The 19114-nt window shown below is 32.3% G+C and overlaps 1 protein-coding gene across 1 annotated transcript in view; it reads left to right on the top strand.

Moving 5' to 3' along the window:
• Positions 1 to 5499: 5499 nt before the first annotated feature.
• Positions 5500 to 19114, top strand: part of LOC132723219 (uncharacterized) — a 22091-nt gene continuing 8476 nt past the window's right edge. The window contains exon 1 of the mRNA XM_060707896.1: positions 5500 to 5680. The gene's annotated coding sequence lies outside the window, so the exon portion shown is untranslated. The remainder of the gene's footprint in view (positions 5681 to 19114) is intronic.

Here is a 19114-nt window from a genome sequence, read left to right as displayed (position 1 = left end):
GTATAAGCAAACAATGTGTTACTAAGTATGACTTTTTTTGTAAAAAAAATGGTTTAAGCCACCTAAACTACGGAATGCCGTTAGGGCCATCGCCTTTGAATGTGTTGATCTAAAATGCGATAGTCGATAGTACGATGGTGAAAACGCGAAATCACGAAACTACGATGGTGAAAACGCGAAAGCACGATGATGAAAACGCGATAGTACGATGATGAAAACGCGACAGTACGATACTACGATGATGAAAACGCGATAAACTATCGTGTTTTCACCATCGCACTGTCGCGTTTTCACCATCGTAGTTTCGTGATTTCGCGTTTTCATCATCGCACTGTCGAGTATCGCGTTTCAGATCAAACCATTCATAGGCGATGGCCCTAACGGCATTCCGGAATGCCGTTAGGGCCATCGCCTATGAATGTGTTAATCTGAAACGCGATAGTCGATAGTACGATGGTGAAAACACGAAATCACGAAACTACGATGGTGAAAACGCGATAGTACGATGATGAAAACGCGATAGTACGATGATGAAAACGCGATAGTACGATGATGAAAACACGACAGTACGATGGTGAAAACGCGATAGTACGATGATGAAAACACGACAGTACGATGATGAAAAAGCGATAGTACGATGGTGAAAACGCGATAGTACGATGGTGAAAACGCGATAGTACGATGATGAAAACACGACAGTGCGATGATGAAAACGCGAAATCACGAAACTACGATGGTGAAAACGCGACAGTACTATGGTGAAAACACGATAGTTTATCGCGTTTCATCATCGTAGTATCGTACTGTCGCGTTTTCATCATCGTACTTTCGCGTTTTCATCATCGTGCTTTCTCGTTTTCACCATCGTAGTTTCGTGATTTCGCGTTTTCACCATCGTACTATCGACTATCGCGTTTCAGATCAACACATTCATAGGCAATGGCCCTAACGGCATTCCGTACTAAACACAAGCTAGCATGTCTATGCGCTTAAAATTTCTTATAGCGTTTCTCATCATTAAAGGAAGGTAACTGTGAAATGATACGAGCAACAATATACATTACCGGCCTTTAATAAATCTAGAACGTGCTATTTATAGGGGGGATACTAATCGACGGTCTCCACAAAATCGACGGTCTTTGACGGTCTCCAAAGACCGTCGAAGACCGTCGATTGTATGAGACCGTCGATTAGTAGGTTTTAACACAAATCGACGGTCTCGCGATGAATTGATAATAATAATTTAGAAATAATTAATAATAGGTCAATTAACATTTTTTTTTACGACGATACTTTATTTATGTCAATATTTAAGGATATTAATGGGGAAAGAAATGATTAGATAAAAAGGGAAAATATAAAAAATATGGGTTAATCGGATATTGATATGCAGCAAATTAGATAAACAAATTAACAATGAAATATATTGAAATATAAAAATGCTATAGAATTTATTAATATATATCAAGGTCTTATATTTTTATTTAGATCTATATTATTAGTAGTAGAAGTAGTTAGTAGTAGTAGTAGTAGTAGTTTTAGCTTAAACTATATACATATAAATTTGTGAGTTTATGCACATTTGTACATGTATATATTCTAAAGACCGTTGAAGACCGTCAATGGGGAGAGACCGTCGATTTGTAGTTTATATATAACTTTAGCAATCTCATGGTAAAGTTTTATGTCTACAAAGGCCGTCGATTGGAGTAGACGGTTGATTAGCAGGTTACTATATACTAATCGACGGTCTCGTGATTATACATTAATTTAATGGATATTATATAGAAATTAATTAATTTAGCCGGTCAATAAGCAAATTCTCTAAGATGATAATTTATTGATTTCATTATTATTTTCTATAACTTGTAAAATAACAAATACGATTTAAAAATGAATAAGATAAAACATAATTTACATACCATTTTTAAATTTTTTTTATTTTTTTTTAAGACAATGAAATATATTGGAATATAAAAATGCTATGAAATTTATTAATAAATATTAATGTCTAATATTTTTATTTATATCATTAGTAACAGTAGTAATTAGTATCAGTAGTATCAGTAGTATAATTTCGATGTTTTAGCTTTAAAAATACATACATAAATTGTGAGTTTATGCACATTTGTATATATTCTAAAGACCGTCAATGGGGAGAGGCCGTCGATTTGTAGTTTATAGATATCGACGGTTTCATGGTATAGTTTTATGTCTACAAAGGCCGTCGATTGTAGTAGACGGTTGATTAGCAGGTTACTATACAAATCGACGGCCTCGTGATTATACATGAATTTAATGGATATTATATAGATATTAATTAATTTAGCCGGCCAATTAGCAAAACCATGTTTTTTCTCTTTTTTTTTTCTTTTCCTTTTTCTGTTTTTTGTTATTTTTTTTTTATATTTTCTTGTTTAAGGTCCATGTTTTTTTCTCTCTTTTTTTTTCTTTTCATTTTTCTTTTTGTTTGTTTGTTTGTTTGTTATTTTCTTGTTTAAAGTCTAAGATTTTATGTTACATAAACTCCCTCTATATTATTATTATTATAAGTAGTAGTATAATCTCGATTCTTTTTAAATTTAAGAATCTATAAAAATGTGTTAGTTTACGCACAATTGTATATATTCTAAAGACTGTCGAACTCCGTCAATGGAGAGAGACCGTCGGTTAGTAGTTTCATCAATATCGACGGTCTCGTGGTATGGTTATGTCTCCAAAGACTGTTGTTTGTAGGAGACCGTCGATTAGTAGGTTACTATACGAATCGACGGTCTCGTGTTATTAATTTATGTAGCCAGCCATAAGACGATAGTTTATTTGTGTCAATTTTTTTGATGATTTGTAAAAAAAAGCAAATAAGATATTCTTTACAAAATGATATAATTAATATGATTTTTTGATGACTCATTTAATTGATAGATCATTGTTATTATTCCAGATTTCCCCTTTTTGTATTTATGAGTGGTTTTTATTTGTATTTTTTTTAAATATCAACTTCATCGATAATATTATCATTTGTATAAGTAATAATAGCAGAATTATTTAAACAGAAAAAATGTTAATTTGTAAGTTTGCACACAATTTTCTTGCATAGCAGACTGGCGTTTCCGTGAGTTTTACCCATGCCGGAAATTTCATCTGGCATCGGGGGTGCCAGATGAGTCGCGTGCCAAACAACAACGTCATTTTAGCGCACTTTATGAATGAACCGCGTTAAAATGACGTCGTTTTAGAAGAGAAATATGTGCTTAGGATGACGTCATTTCGCCGTTGTTATTTAAGTTGTAAGTTCATACGCTATTGTAAGAAAATAGTTATGGATGAAATGACTTTAATTTCCATGAACATATATCATATTGAGATAAAACATTTTGAATATGAAATAATATGGCTGAATATGCAAGAAAAAATATCTAACATATGTTTGCAGTTTGGATCGGAATATCCGTCCCTCGGGAACCCGCCTATGGGCGGGTCCCCTCGGGACGGATATTCCGGTTCAAACCGCAACATATGACAGATAATATTAGTCTAAGACCGTCGAAGACCGTCAACAGGGAGACCGTCGATTATAGTCTTCAGTAGTTTGATAAATTTCGACGGTCTCGTGGAGACCGTCGATTAGTAGGTTACTACGCAAATCGACGGTCTCGTGATTATACATGAATTTAATGGATATTATATGGTTATTAATTAATTTAGCCGGTCAATTAACAAAGCCATGTTTTTTCTCTCTTTATTCTTTTCCTTTTTCTTTTTTTTTCTTGTTTAAGGTCTAAGATTTTATGTTACATGAACTCCCTCTATATTATTATTATTATAAGAAGTAGTATAATCTCGATTTTTTTTTAAATTTAAAAATATATAAAAATGTGTTAGTTTACGCACAATTGTATATATTCTAAAGACTGTCGAACTCCGTCAATGGTGTGAGACCGTCGGTGAGTAGTTTTATAAATATCGACGGTCTCGGGGTATGGTTATGTCTCCAAAGACCGTTGATTGTAGGAGACCGTCGATTACTAGGTTACTATACGAATCGACTGTCTCGTGTTATTAATTTATGTAGCCAGCCAATAAGCATTTTCTCTAAGACGATAGTTTATTTGTGTCAAATTTTTTGATGATTTGTAAAAAAAGCAAATAAGATATTCCTTTAAAAAAGGGATATAATATAATTAATATGATTTTTTTTGCATTCATTAAAAAGTAGGCCCTTTTATTAACAGCTTTTTTAGTTTTAAAATTTTATTCCAGACAGATTTTTAAAACCAAAATTGTGCTATTAAGAAATCGATTCTAATAAATTTCTGAAATATTTTTTTGTAACTTGTCTAACTTTTCTTGTGCAAAATTGCAAATTTATTTTAAAATATTCTCTTTTTTTCATTATTCCATAAATTGATTGCATAAATGTTTATTATGTTCATGTTTTATTTTCACTTATGTACTTGTCTTCGTACTTTGAAATTTATTAGCTGGTTTAATTTTATTTACATTGCCTTTAATTGTGTGTGTGTGTGGTTTTTTTTTGTTTTTTTTGTTTGTTTATATTTGCATTTTGTATATTTCGTAAACCATTATTTTCGCCTTTTCAATTTGTCAGTTCAACAGGTCATTTGTCAATTCAACAGATTTGATTATTTAAAACATCGTTTTTTATTTGCATTAAGGAAAAATAGGCTTTTCCAGACAAAAGTTGACGATTTTTTCCCCATAATAAATTTCTTTAATTATATTGTTGTTACTTTTCTAACTTTTCATGTGCAATTATTTTTGAAATACATTATCTCCCATTTTTCATTTTAATAAAGTTAGGTTGGGCCACGAGAGAGTTCCTCCTCGTGGTGTGGCCTGGATATTACATTTCGCAAACAGTCAAATCCGTTATTTATTTTATTTACATCTACCCTTTGGCGAAATGTAATAACTGAACGCTCTCAACAAATAATATTAAATTTTCCACGGAGAAAAACAAAAACATTTTTATGTTAACGATTATTTTATTTTTAGAAAAAATGCTGATTGACCACATTTTACTTATTTCGCAATTCCAATTATGTAATAAATCTCGTATAATAACCTAATAATCGACGGTTCTACCGTCGACGGTCTTTTGTTGTGAATATTTTTACATATATTAAGTCAAAAATGTATTTATTTCATTAAGACATTAACTGATCATTTTTGAATTACAACTGAACAAACACAACATCTAAATTCTATAAATATATTAATAACCATTGAAAAATTTCAATTTTTGTTATTATTACTCTATTTTTTTTTCGTCAAAAATACCAGTTAATCACTCTAAACTATTGACATAAATCACTGAAAAGTGTTATTGCCTATTGGTCATTCTGTCTAATTTCGTATATAATCTGGAGACCGTCGATTTGTGTTATAACCTACTAATCGACGGTCTCCTACAATTGACGGCCTTCGACGGTCTTTGGAGACCGGGGACCGTCGAAGACCGGAGACCGGAGACCGTCGATTAGTATCCCCCTAGACGTTTTCCACGAACGGAAGTTAAATCTGGGGCGTTAACCTGAAGGACACTTAAATTTGCTTCGTTACATTTAAGAAAAGAAAATCCTCTAATTGATGAATCTCATTTAATGAAAGTTTGGAAAGTTTATCTTCTGAAACATAGTTATACCTAACAATACAAAAGGTAAATATATTTTACATAAACTTCATTACTTTATTTGTTTATTTTAATTTGTCATTCTCATGCGTGTTTCAACATGCATTTGCTAAATCTATATATAAAGAAATTAAGAGTTTGAAATTCTTTTATTTTATTGTTCACTTTACATAACGTCATACACATTTACTTGTTTTAAAAAAAGAAAAGTATAATTTTTTTTCTTATTGATCATCATGGAAAATAACTTATGTATGTGTGTGTCGCACTATTGGTACCATAAATAATGGATTTAACTCAATACAGAATTGGAGCAGTACCTCTAGACACTTGCAGAAATCATTATCAGAAAATAGACAAATATCGTTTTTTTGCCGATTTTTTTTAATTTCCCATTTATTATCATACATAAATCGGTGTGAAAAGATGAATTAGACCTTTCAAAGTTCATTCTGCTGGGTACCAAAAAGGCAAGGTTTTAGCATTTTATCATTCAAGCGCCGTGTCCGGTATATACCGGAATACGTTATTTAGTGTGGTGCTCCAAACACTAAAAAAGTACAATACTTTACCCTACTGTACTGTACATGACTTATTTCTAATCAGTCAATGGCTTGACATTAGCTTGTCCTAACTTCAGTTCAACGCTTGAGAAATAAAGTAGAACATGCTATTTATAGATGTTTTCCTTGAAAGGAAGTAAATTAGATTTTTTTCAAAAAAATAAGGTGCCCGACTTTTTAACTAACTACATGTACTATTAAGGAAATACCTACTAGGGTAGGTAAGAAATATTTGAGTTATTCGTTTTTTTTTCTTTGATATAAATATCTGACTTTTATATATGTTTCATGGAAAGAAATTAAGAATCTATGTGTGAAATTCTTTTCTCTACAAAAGATACATGTAAGCATATTCATTTATATAAATTTTAAAGAAAACATGATAGGATATGTTCGGTTTCTTTAAAAAAATGAAGACTTAGACTCAAGTTAATTGATGACCTCAAACGACCTTCATAAAACTACAATATGTATACTCAAATATACCTTAAGTTATAAACATCTCAAATGTTAATCGTATGAAAGCTTAAGGTCATTGAGTTGTATATGTACATGTTATTTATGGCCTCAGCTGTTTCTTTTCTTATTGGTTATCAATAGCACACATCTTTTAAAAACATGCTTGTAAATCTTTTAAAATAAACCGCAAATATTACATGAAGTGTTATGAGTGTACATGAAGTACCGTGTTCATGCAGTGTCGCGAGAGTTAATGAAGTGTCGCGAGTGTACATGCAGTGCCGCGATAGTTAATGCAGTGTCGCGATAATACATGCAGTGCCGCGATAGCTAATGCAGTGTCGCAAGTGTAAATGCAGTGCCGGGAGTGTACATGAAGTACCGTGTACATGCAGTGTCGCGAGAGTTAATGAAGTGTCGCGAGTGTACATGCAGTGCCGCAATAGTTAATGCAGTGTCGCGATAATACATGCAGTGCCGCGATAGCTAATGCAGTGTCGCGAGTGTAAATGCAGTGCCGGGAGTGTACATGAAGTACCGTGTTCATACAGTGTCGCGAGAGTAAATGCAGTTCGCGAGTGTACATCCAGTGCAGCGATAACTTATGCAGTGTCGCGAGTGTAAATGCAGTGCCAGGAGTGTACAGTAGGGTGAACGTGTCAGTTTACATGCAAAACGCACGTTCTGGAAAAAACGCACGCACGTTACACGCTTTACGAACGCACGTTATACGCACGCAAAACAAACGAAATACACAGACGCACGCAGAACGATATACGCTGAACGAAATACGGTAAACGTTATACGCACGCTAAAACGCAGGCAAAATGAAAACGTTTCTAAACTTTTATTAAAATATCGTAATCATGTTAAGTTTTTAACAACTTTAGCTACATGTAGATCGTTTAGCTATAAATTTTGATTATATTAGAAATGTATTTTAAACGAGTTTATGTAAGAACTGAAATAAATGCACTCAACCTAGCACCGACATTAATTTTTGTCACAACCTTTAGAAATATTTATAAGCTATCATGCGCTAATATCGAAAGTAAAATAGTAAGGGTAGTACAGCACAACAGAAAATATTTTTCATATCACTTAAAATTGAAAATTAATATGTATGAAAATGCTTTATCACACACCGGTGCCGATTTTGCCACTCTGTAAATATGGTATTGCTCATCTGTGCATATAATTGATGTGACGTCATTAGCGTTATACAAACATTGTGTAAAGACGCGCTATATGTTAGCGTTATACTTTAGGCGCGTAAATGAAAAACTACTCTTATTACACTTTAAACGGTCTTTATTTTGTGTATGTGATACAGTAGGGTGAACGTTTCACTTTACACGCAAAACGCACGTTCCGAAAAAAAACGCACGCACGTTACATGCACGCTTTACAAAACGAGATTCGCAGACGCACACAAAACGCTAAACGCTAAAAGAAAGACCTAAATGATGTACGCACACTAAAACATTTCTAAACGTTAATAAAATATCCTTATCATATAAATTTTTAACAACTTTAGCTAGATCGTTTAGCGATTTGATTAAATTATAGCTAGACATTCATGTATTTTAAACGGGTTTATGTTAACTAACTTATCTTATGTCCCAGGTAAGAGCTGTCAATTGATATCAAACCGCGAATGCACTCAACCTGGCACAACATTATTTTTTGTCGGGCAACCTCAACAAATGATTATTGAAATTATAAGCCATCAAGCGCTAATACATGCATTAAAAACGATTTAACGGGTTCGTCTTTATGCACATTTCTAAAAAAAAAATACTTTGCTTTATACCAGGAATCTCTTAGATAGACGATAATTACGTCGACACCGCTTCTGGCGTAAACAAAATAAAACGAATGGTAGTAACTTTAGCAAATCAGCGATCAAATTATCAAATCATTTACATAGAAGCGAACGAAATTAATACATGACCTTTTTAAACAAAGGAAAACATACTTTGCAGACCGGCAGCACAACATATTTTCCAGACAAGGGCTAAATCGATATGTTTCAGGACTAATTACACCTCCTGGACGTTTCGGCCCTGAAAGTTTCGACCTCAATTTTTAACCAGCTTTTTTAAATTTAATAAATATATAGAATAAATACTATGCATTATGGGTTATAATATAATATATATAATATAAAACATACTTGCAAACATGATTGATATAAAGAAGATTTTCGGTGATAATACGTATAATGAAATTTCCCTGGGAAAATAAATATTGATTTGATTTTTTTATATGAGTTCTGAAAAAATTATCAGCTGTAAAACTACATGCATATATTAATTCTTTTCTTCTTTTTTTTGTTATCAAAAAATTATATTCCATAAAAAGATATTGATAAAATATGTTTTTATATAACAGGTAAGAACGATTATAGATGTGTGAAAAGCCTAATGAAATTTAATGAATTAAAGTGTTATATTAAGAATAAACTTCTATTTTGGGCCCGAAACTGTAAGCGAGAAAAAATGAGGAAAATGGAGAAACTTGTTAACCTCATGCACCTGGATCCACAAGGGCAGGAGGGGAGGAGTGTTGGACTCCAATAATTTGTGAATCATGTGTAAACTGTAAAGTATATGGATTTACCAAAAGAGCAGGGCATCAGAAAATATGTTTCATAGTATTGAAATTTATTGACATTTTATGCACTATATGTTATAAATTATAACATTAACATTATTAAAATTATATATCAACTTATAATATGCTATATTATTATTAAGGAACATTAAATGCCTAATACCTTCCTTTTTTGTTACTGTCACACTTAGTTAAAAAAGAAAGGTGCTGCCTCACCAGGACTTTAACCTGGGACCCTTGGAATACCATTCTGCCACTCAACCGACTGAACTATATTGTATTGGGCGGCTTACGCATTATCTCCCTATATAGTGAACAGTTCCGAACCATCACATATTCCCCTGCTTTATTGAAATTCGTCCTTGAATGGGTACAGTGAACAATGTTAAAAACCCCAAATTTTCAATGATTTAGTGTGGTAAAGTTATTAATAAGGCATTAAAGAAAATTAGCCATTATTTCTTAATTTTCAATGAAATTTGTTGGGATTTTCTTATATAAGTCAATTTGATGTAGGTATTACTTAATATAATAATACTATGTTGCTTAACTAACTTTGATTCATTTACCATGAGGTTATAATCAGGTAATATTACTCCCATTTTTAATGAATTAGTGTGTAAGCTTGTATAGTTATACATCATAGGAAATAAGCCATAATTTTTTGAATATTCAATGTAATTTATTGAGATATTCTTATTTTAATCAATTAGATATGCTTGTTAATTAATATAATAGATTTATGTTGCACTTATAATTCTGTTTCATTTCCTAGGCTGTTATAATAAGGTAAAAATCCCCATTTTGTAGTGAATTAGTGTTCTATCTTAAGACAGTAAGATATGATATCTTAGGAAATTTTATGGCACGCCATAGCTGCCTTATGTTGTTACATTTCGCTTTATTTTCCCCGAAAAGCGTCTTATTACGTATAATAGTGGTGTTGGCTTGCCATCGTTTTATTAGAACCTGTCTTAACGATCAAGTCTTATTAGGTCAAATATTTGTGTTATCTTGTCAAAACGTGGTGCTGACTTGTCTAAACACAGTCTTGTTATTTCAAAACGTCATGTTATCATGTCCAAATCAGGTGTTAACATGCCCAATGGAAGTCTTAATATGTCTAACATGCACGCCTTCTTTTCGAATTAAGATTTCAACATGTGTAAACAATGCCTTGCTAAATGTGGTGTTGAAATGTCTTGAAATTGTCTTATTATGTGAAACAGAAGTGTAATCTTGTCGGAACTTGGTGTCATCTTGTCCAAATATGATCCTGGTTTGTTATGACACTGTTGTGTTATGTTATACCGTCGTTTTGTCTTGTCCAAATGTGGTATTGACTTGTCTAAACACCGTCACATTTTGTCAGACTGCCATGACATTGTGTTCAAATTCGGCGTTATCTTGCCTAAAGAATGTCTTTTATGTCAAAATAGAATGCTGTCTTGTCCAACTGTGGTGGTAAATTGTCTAGAAATTGTCTTATAATGTGAAACAGTTGTGTAATCTTGTCGGAACTTGGTGCCAACTTGTCAAACTCATGTCTGATCATGTCAGCTAGCAGTGATATCTTGTTCAACCTCATATTGACTTGTCTGAGTATTGTCCTGTTTTGTCAAACTGTTATGTTGCTTTGTATGAGTTGGTGTTATTCTGTCTTATTGTGCCTAAAATTCATGCTGTCTTGTCTAAAACTGTTGTTATCCTGTCTAAAAATACACTTATTATGTGAAATACTAGTGTTGACATGCCAATACATTATGTTTGTTTGTGTAAACGTTATTTTATTATGTCAAACCGTATTGTTGGCTTGTCGAAAGATGGTATTGACATGTCTAAACACGGCCTTATTTTCTCATATTGCCATGCTGCTTTATCCAAACTTTATGTTAACCTGCCTACACACCGTCTTATTATGTGAAATAATGGTGGTATCTTTACAAATTATAGTTCTTAACTGTTAAAACGCTATTTTAGTATGTCAAGCTGTCACGCTATTATGTCCAAATACAGATTTAACTTGTCTAGATTCGTCTTATTATGTCAAGTAATAATATTATCTTGTCGAAACATGGTGATGACTTGTCTTAAATTACTATCTTTTTGTCAAAGTGTCATTTTATTTTGTCAGGTTTCAGTTTTAATTATACTAAACATCGTCCTTTTATGGAGAGGTATTTTTTTTCCTTTTCAAATGTCACAGGTGTTTACTTGTTAAAACACAGTATTATTATGTAAAACAGTGGCGTTGACTTGCCAATGTTTTACGTTACATTGTCTAACTCCCGTCTTATTATGTCAGATAATCGTGTTATCCTGTCCAGATGCGATGTTGTCCAAATTTGGTATCACGTGACCAGAGCGTGAAAAGATAAAGCACAAAAGATAACGGGCGGTTTAACAAAATCAGACAGCGCGTTCTGTTGGAAAAAAGCGTAAAATGAAACAAACAAACAAAAAGACAGAACTAAATTTGAACAAAATAACACAATTATTAGACATAATAAGACTGTTTTTGTTTTTTTACAAGAAAACATCAAATTTTGACAATATAGCACTTCTGTTTTACATTATAAGAAAGAGTTATGACAAGTCATTACCACATTTCGACAAGATACTGCAATTTTTGACAGATTAAGACTACTTTTTAACAAGATAGCATACAGTTTATCATAATAAGGCATGATTTAGTTCAGTCAACACCCCATTTCGGCAAGATAATGCGAATATTTGATATAATAAGACAATTCAGTGGTGAACAATAAACTGTCAAATTAACACTTCTGTTTGACACAATAAGACAATGTTAAGGCATTTAAACACCATATTTTGACAAAATAACATAGCAGTTTGATGAAACAAAGCTGTGCCTTAACAAGTAAGCACCAAATTTCGACAAGAGAACACTACTGTTTCAAATGATCAGACAGACTTTTGACAAAACAGCTCCACAATTTGACCAAATAGCGCGACTAGTTGACATAATATGACGCATTTCAGACAAGCCAGAACGTCATTTTGACATGATAACACTACTGTTTGAAATAAGTTAACAATGTTAAGACAAGTCAACATCACATTTTGAAGAGATAAGACTACTGCTAAGCATAAAAAGGCAATGTTTAGACAAGTCGACAAATTACTATGGCAACACAACACTAATATCTGACATAAAAAGACGCTTTCTAGGCAAGATTAAAATAAATGTAACAACATAAGGCAGCTATGGCGTTCCATAAAATTTGCAATAACTCTTATATTTTGTAATGAAATTTGGTGGGACTTCCTTACTTTAGTCAATTAGATACGTTTGTTAATTAATATTATAGATTAATGTTCCTCTTATAGCTTTGTTAATTTAATTCCAAGGCTCTTATAATTAGGTAAAATGTTCATATTTTGTAGTGATTTAGTGCATTATCTTGGACATTTAGGCATCTTAGGAGATTTGCCATAATTCTCATATTTTGTAATGAAATTTGTTAGGACTACCTTATTTTAGTCAATTAAATATGTTTTACTTAACCTGATTATAAGAAATTATCAGGCATTATGAGCAATTTATTTTTCACACAATTATTTTTACAATAGATTTAAAGCCTCTGAAAGACATACTAAATTGTGTATGACTTATTTTCATACACAGACTTGGTAGATTGAGGTATTAATTGTATGCTTAATGTATCATTATCTTGAAGGCTGAGCTATTTTATATGTATACTTATTAAATAGCATTTAAATATTATTGTTAACAAGTTTGATTCATGTTTTTTTCTTCTTAAAAATAACTTTCTCCTGCAATGTTATGAAGTTATTTGTAAGTTTTCGTCTGCAAAGCATAGCACAAAAAGTTTTAGAGACAATAATTTTAAACTCCACATTTAAGTAGATCTCATTTATGAGAAGTGCAATGCCTAGGAACCATAACTCTTTTTTGCATGATTCTGGGTATATTGCCATTTTGTTACTTCTCCATGCTTAATTTTTGTCTTGATTATTATGCTTAAAAAGTATTGGAGATATTAATTTGAAACTTCATAGATATAGATCTTTTTGAGTAATGTACAGTGTTTAAGAACCATAACTCTTTTGCATAATTTTGGAGTTATTGCCCTTTGCATTTCTCACTTAAATCATTGTTAGCATATCATGAAAAGTGTCAGTACTCACCAGATATCAGTTTAAACTAATATTAAAGAGACAATTAAATCTCAATTAGAGGAAAAGATCAAAGTCAAACTTTATTCAAGATTGACATTAAATATCATAGGAGAAGCAGAAAAAATGCATTTTCTGGGCAAAGAATAACATTACAACTTTTTAATGTACAGATTGCAACTAAAAAATCTAAGTACACTTTTACAGCCGTAAATTTATTTTACAAGGGTAGAATGGAACATAGGCATTTTTGACTCTAAGACAAATTTTACATCTATAAAGAAATGTACTGCCATAAAATATGGAAAATTACCCCAATACTTTTCTAATTTTTCCTGCTCTTCTGCTTTTCGACTAAAAGTTACTCGCAAAATTTTCTAAGTTTTTTTACACTAATTTGCCACCCAGAAAATAGTTAGAGTTTCACTTTTCCACTAAAAGCCACTCATTTTCCACCTTCAAAATAAACTAAGTTTCATTTTCCACCAATTTCCACCCTTTTGCCACCATGACAAAAGTCTATGTTCAAGTTTCCACTCAATTACCACCTAAATGCCACCAAAGGATAGTGGCATTTGGTGGTAAATTTGCCACTACAGTGGAAAAAGAGTAGAATTTTGTCATTTTCCATTTAATGCCACCTTTTTTACACTAAATGCCACCCTTTTCAGTGGAAATAGCTGGCAAGTAGTGGCAAATCTAGGGACGGGCTATTGAGTTTTGGGTCAAGGGGTCAAAGGTTAAGGTCATGACCAGTAGATACTTGATAACCCTTATAATTTGTTTGATCACTCAGGGTCAGAAGTCATGCATAATAACCTTATCACATGACTAATTGGCTGCTGATAGGGGGCATACATGTTTTACAAACATATCTTGTTAGTAATTAAATCTTATGCGTATGTAAAATAGGATAAAAACTAATTAATCTTCGGCGTAAAACATGTAGAAATCTGACCAGTATTCACCGCGAGGTCACAAACTTTAAAACTTTAATGTAACTATCACAATAATACTTCTTTATATAATATTTTTATTCTTTGACAGGGACACAGAACATCTCTTACATGTTTAACAAACAAGAAATTTACATAATATATCTATCTAAGATATTTTTTTACTTCTCAATAGTAACAGACGCAAAACACGGTACTTAAGCGCTTAGCCGAACGCAGACGCACGTTAAATAAGAAACGCACGCTTTCAGACGCACGATAAACGAAAAACGATACACGAAAAACGATACACGGAAAACGATAAACGTTAAACGCTTGTAAACGATGCACGCTTGAAAAAGCGTTTCAGCAAACGCGCGTTGCACGCTATACGCATGCACGTTACACGAAAAACAGACGCACGAAAAACGCTATTTTTGACAACCGAAACGTTCACCCTACTGTACATGCAGTGCCGCGAGATTAATTGCAATGTCGCGAGTCAAAGTACATGCAGTGCGCGAGTATATATGCAGTTTAGCGAGTTTTCAGGCATTGCCATGAGTGTACTACGGGTTAAGACCCAGTACCGCGAGTGTACATGCAGTGCCACGAGAGTGCATGTAGTGTTGCGAGTGTACATGCACTACCGCGAGTAAACATGTAGTGCCGCCACAGTAAACGCAGTGCTGCGACACAAGACGAAGTGCCGCGAGTGTACATGCAGTCAGTGCCGCGAGAGTACATGTAGCTATAGTGCCGCAAGAGTACAAAAATAGCAAAGATAATTCATAGACACGGCATAGACGTATTTTTTTGTAACTTTAAGAAGAAATAATAAAAAAATCGACAAAAAATAGCATTTTTGAGGCATGATGGGCCTTTAATGTAAAGAATTAAATGATATCATGAAGAATATTAAATGTTTAGTTTTATTCCAAATTCACCATGAGTACTAAATGTAATGTCTTGTGGCTTATCAATAAGAAAAAAACATTATGAGTTACTTATTAGAATGTTTAAATGTTTTGAAATATTCCACATAACACAATATAGAAACAATACTTATATCAATATATCAATCAGATCCTATAGATCAGAATCCTTTAAGCGGTTTTTAATATAAAAAATCAATTTTGCAAAAAAATATAGATTTAGAACGTCATAATGTGTCAGCGAAACAGCTATTTCACTCACTGTTTATATATCTAATTAAGTGTTTGAAATTACGTTTTCTTCAATAAACTTGCAGTATTTAAAATGATCTCATAACACATTTACTATGGCAAATGGACTAAATATATAAATTATTTTGGTTTTGCTTCACTATAAAAGTGAGATATGAAAACTATTTCTTACGTTACATGCAGCAGCGGCTGAGCTTTATTTTTCTTTGTCATCCAATATAAAATGATAGACCTTTAAACACTTGGCGACATGGAGTAATGGTCCAGGGGTCGCAGGTTCAATCTCCCAGTCCATCAATTTCCATGACAACAGTTTCACTAGCGACCTTTTTAACACAAAAATCTTACGATAAATCTCCTTTTCACAAAATGATTCAAGAAAGTCGTAAGTGCCAATTCTGTTCACTTTACGTTAGGTGTTCAATATTCAAAAGTGTAATCATTTCTCTTAAGAGTAACAAATCATCTTTTATCCAAACTGAACATAATCAAAAACAATCAGGAAGGACAAATATATATGCAAACATTATATTGAAAATAACACAAATTAATTTGATTTGAATTATGTTCAACATTTTTATTGTAACGTCATAATATGATTACATCATGAGATATAAAAAAGGAAGACCGCATATTTTAAAAACGATCTGAAGGACGATAAAACACACATAGCAGATTAAGTGTTTTAGTCTAACGATAAGCTATATAAAGTAGCCATATTATACGTAAAACTAAGTGTCGCGCGATCATTTATGTCCCTTAAGAATAATATTTTCAGAAGTGCACATTATTGGCGACGCCGGTGAGCGGCGTCGTCTTTTATGGAATGCTTTTTATTTTGGCCTATGGAAGGAGCTGTTATTATTATCAGTTAATGTCATGTTGTGTTAATTAGTTTTATTTTGATTCGTAAAAAATAAGTAAACAAATATGTTGTTATATTTGTATTTAATAACTTTATGCAAAAAGCATGTGCATTGTAATATTATTTTCATGAAATTGCAGGCTTAGTTTAACAGCTTGTCCCTTAGTTACTAAAACCCGGATTTCGAATATCGTTGTGGTCTACATTGATGCCGTATCCATCATTCATTCATTTATATATTTTCATTTTTTTTCTACAAGAAGAAAGTGCACCTGCAAATGAGTATTAGGATAGGTAATGAACTGTTGTAAACGAATATCCTATTAGTTTTATCCATATTACGTTTATCTGTTGCACAGAATGATTGTTTTTACAAAGTGTACCAGTATCCGGATGTTGAAAGCTATCCGATTTTCTGCAATTACTGCTGTCATATGGCCATCTATTTTTTTATGAATACTTTACCATTAATTTGCATGGCTTAATAAAACTGAGCCTGCAACATTTCATAATTTTGCTGTTTAGGGTGTTATTTTGGGTTTCAGGTTTTCTATGTTTTAAGGGGATGTAACTCATGTTTACTAAATTATTTGTTTTTTTCTGACTATCTTAGGTAAAGTCAAGTCATAATGTGTCAGTGAAACAGCTATTTCACTCACTGTTTATATATCTAATTAAGTGTTTGAAATTACGTTTTCTTCAATAAACTTGCAGTATTAAATTATCTCATAACACATTCAGAGCTGCATTACTGGTACTGGTACTGGTACTGCAGTACGTACTGCAGCGATTTTGCAAGTACTGGTACTGATACTGAATTACTCTTACAAAATTTTGCTACTACTGGTACTGCATTACTGTCTTAAAAAGTGGTACTGCTACTGCATTACCCAGTACTTTTGGTGTTGATAAAAATAACATCAATTTTTCTCATAAAATAAAGCTGTAAATTACATTAACTATATTTTATTTTTGTGAAAAAGTAAGTTATCAAATCTAAAGATAATTTGCTGCAATATTCCTTCAAATGTAAACATAGTTTTCATCATAAAAAGCACCAAAGACTTTAAGTAAAAATTAGATTAAGATAAACAGACTCAATAACTCTTTACCCTAAAATATCCTTATTAAAATCTTTTATTACTTTGTATTTACTAGTAAAAGAGCAAAATAAACACTAATTAATTTCTTCAATTCTAAAAAATCCCATTTCAAATGAAAAAAGTGATATTTTTAGCACCATAAAAAGTTGTTATTTACTTTGGTATAAATTGAACAGTGGTGTGAAGGTGTGAAAGGCAACAACAGACTGTTGTGTTTTAAATGAAAGATGTTTGCATTGTATTTATACAGTTGACTGGTTACTAAACAATTAGATATGACATGAATATATGTTGTAAATATTGTTTGTAAAAAGTATGTTAAAAATATAAAATTGTAGATATGTTAATATGTTAACTTTAAAGCAGCATGCCTCCAGATTCATCCTAATTTTCATGAAAATTTTGAAAATGTATTTAAAGGTAAAATATTGTTAAACGAACAAAGAAAGTACTTGACACATTACAATCGGCACTTAAAATCCACGTAAATTACCAAAAAGAGGTCAAAACATGCATAAATAGCCCCTACTGCGTTAGTAACGCAGTAGAAATATGGTGATAAATACTACAAAATACAGTCATAAAAAAAAATTGCACATAAGATATAAATTATAGAGCTGTCATTGATTCAGTGCAAAGCATATCAACGATATATCGATATCAGATGACTAAAATCAACGATACACCGATATATTGATAATAACCTATAATTACTTGTCTGTCATTCACTTTCATACATGTTTAAATTATTTCAGTTAAAAACTTGTTCTGTACTGTGTATTGTCCACTGCGTTTTTTTTCCAGACAATATTTTTTGTCACCATTGCTATGAAATATTTCCACTATATAACAAAAGCATAACATTAGACATAAATAACTGTTCTGTATATGTTTTGGGTGATTTTTTAGCTCACCTGAGCACGAAGTGCTCAAAGGTGAGCTTTTGTCATCACTCTGCGTCCGTCGTGCGTCGTGCGTCCTTCAAAAAATGGCGTCAAACTTTTCAAACAACATCTCCTCCTAAACTACATGGCCAATTGCAACCAAACTTTACAGAAATGATCCTTAGGTGGACCCCTTTCAAAGTTGTTCAAAAATTTAAATTCCATTAAAAACTCTGGTTGCCATGGCAACCAATAAGAAAAACTTAAAAAATCTTCTTCTAAAAAACCGTAAGAGCTAGAGCTTAGATATTTGGCATGAAACATCTTCTAATGAGTGCCTACCAAGTTTGTTCAAATCAAAGCCCTAGGGTCAAAATTGGCCCCGCCCCAGGGGGGTCATTGATTTTCCCTATATGCATATAGTAAAAACTTAAAAATCTTCTTTTAAAGAACTCAAAGAGCTAGAGCTAAGATATTTAGCATGAAACATGTTCTAATGGGTGTCTACCAAGTTTGTTCAAATAAAAGCCCTGGGGTCAAAATTGGCTCCGCCCGGGGGTCATTGATTTTCCTTATATGTGTATAGCAAAAACTTAAAAAATCTTCTTTAAAAAAAACCCAAATAGCTGGAGTTTAGCTATTAAGCATGAAACATCTTCTAGTGAGTGTCTACAAAGTTTGTTCAAAT

This window comes from Ruditapes philippinarum, unplaced genomic scaffold, assembly GCF_026571515.1.
Source record: "Ruditapes philippinarum isolate M1 unplaced genomic scaffold, ASM2657151v2 ctg2438_1_1_1_1, whole genome shotgun sequence".
NCBI lineage: Eukaryota > Metazoa > Mollusca > Bivalvia > Venerida > Veneridae > Ruditapes > Ruditapes philippinarum.
This window is presented reverse-complemented; position numbering and strand designations above follow the sequence as displayed.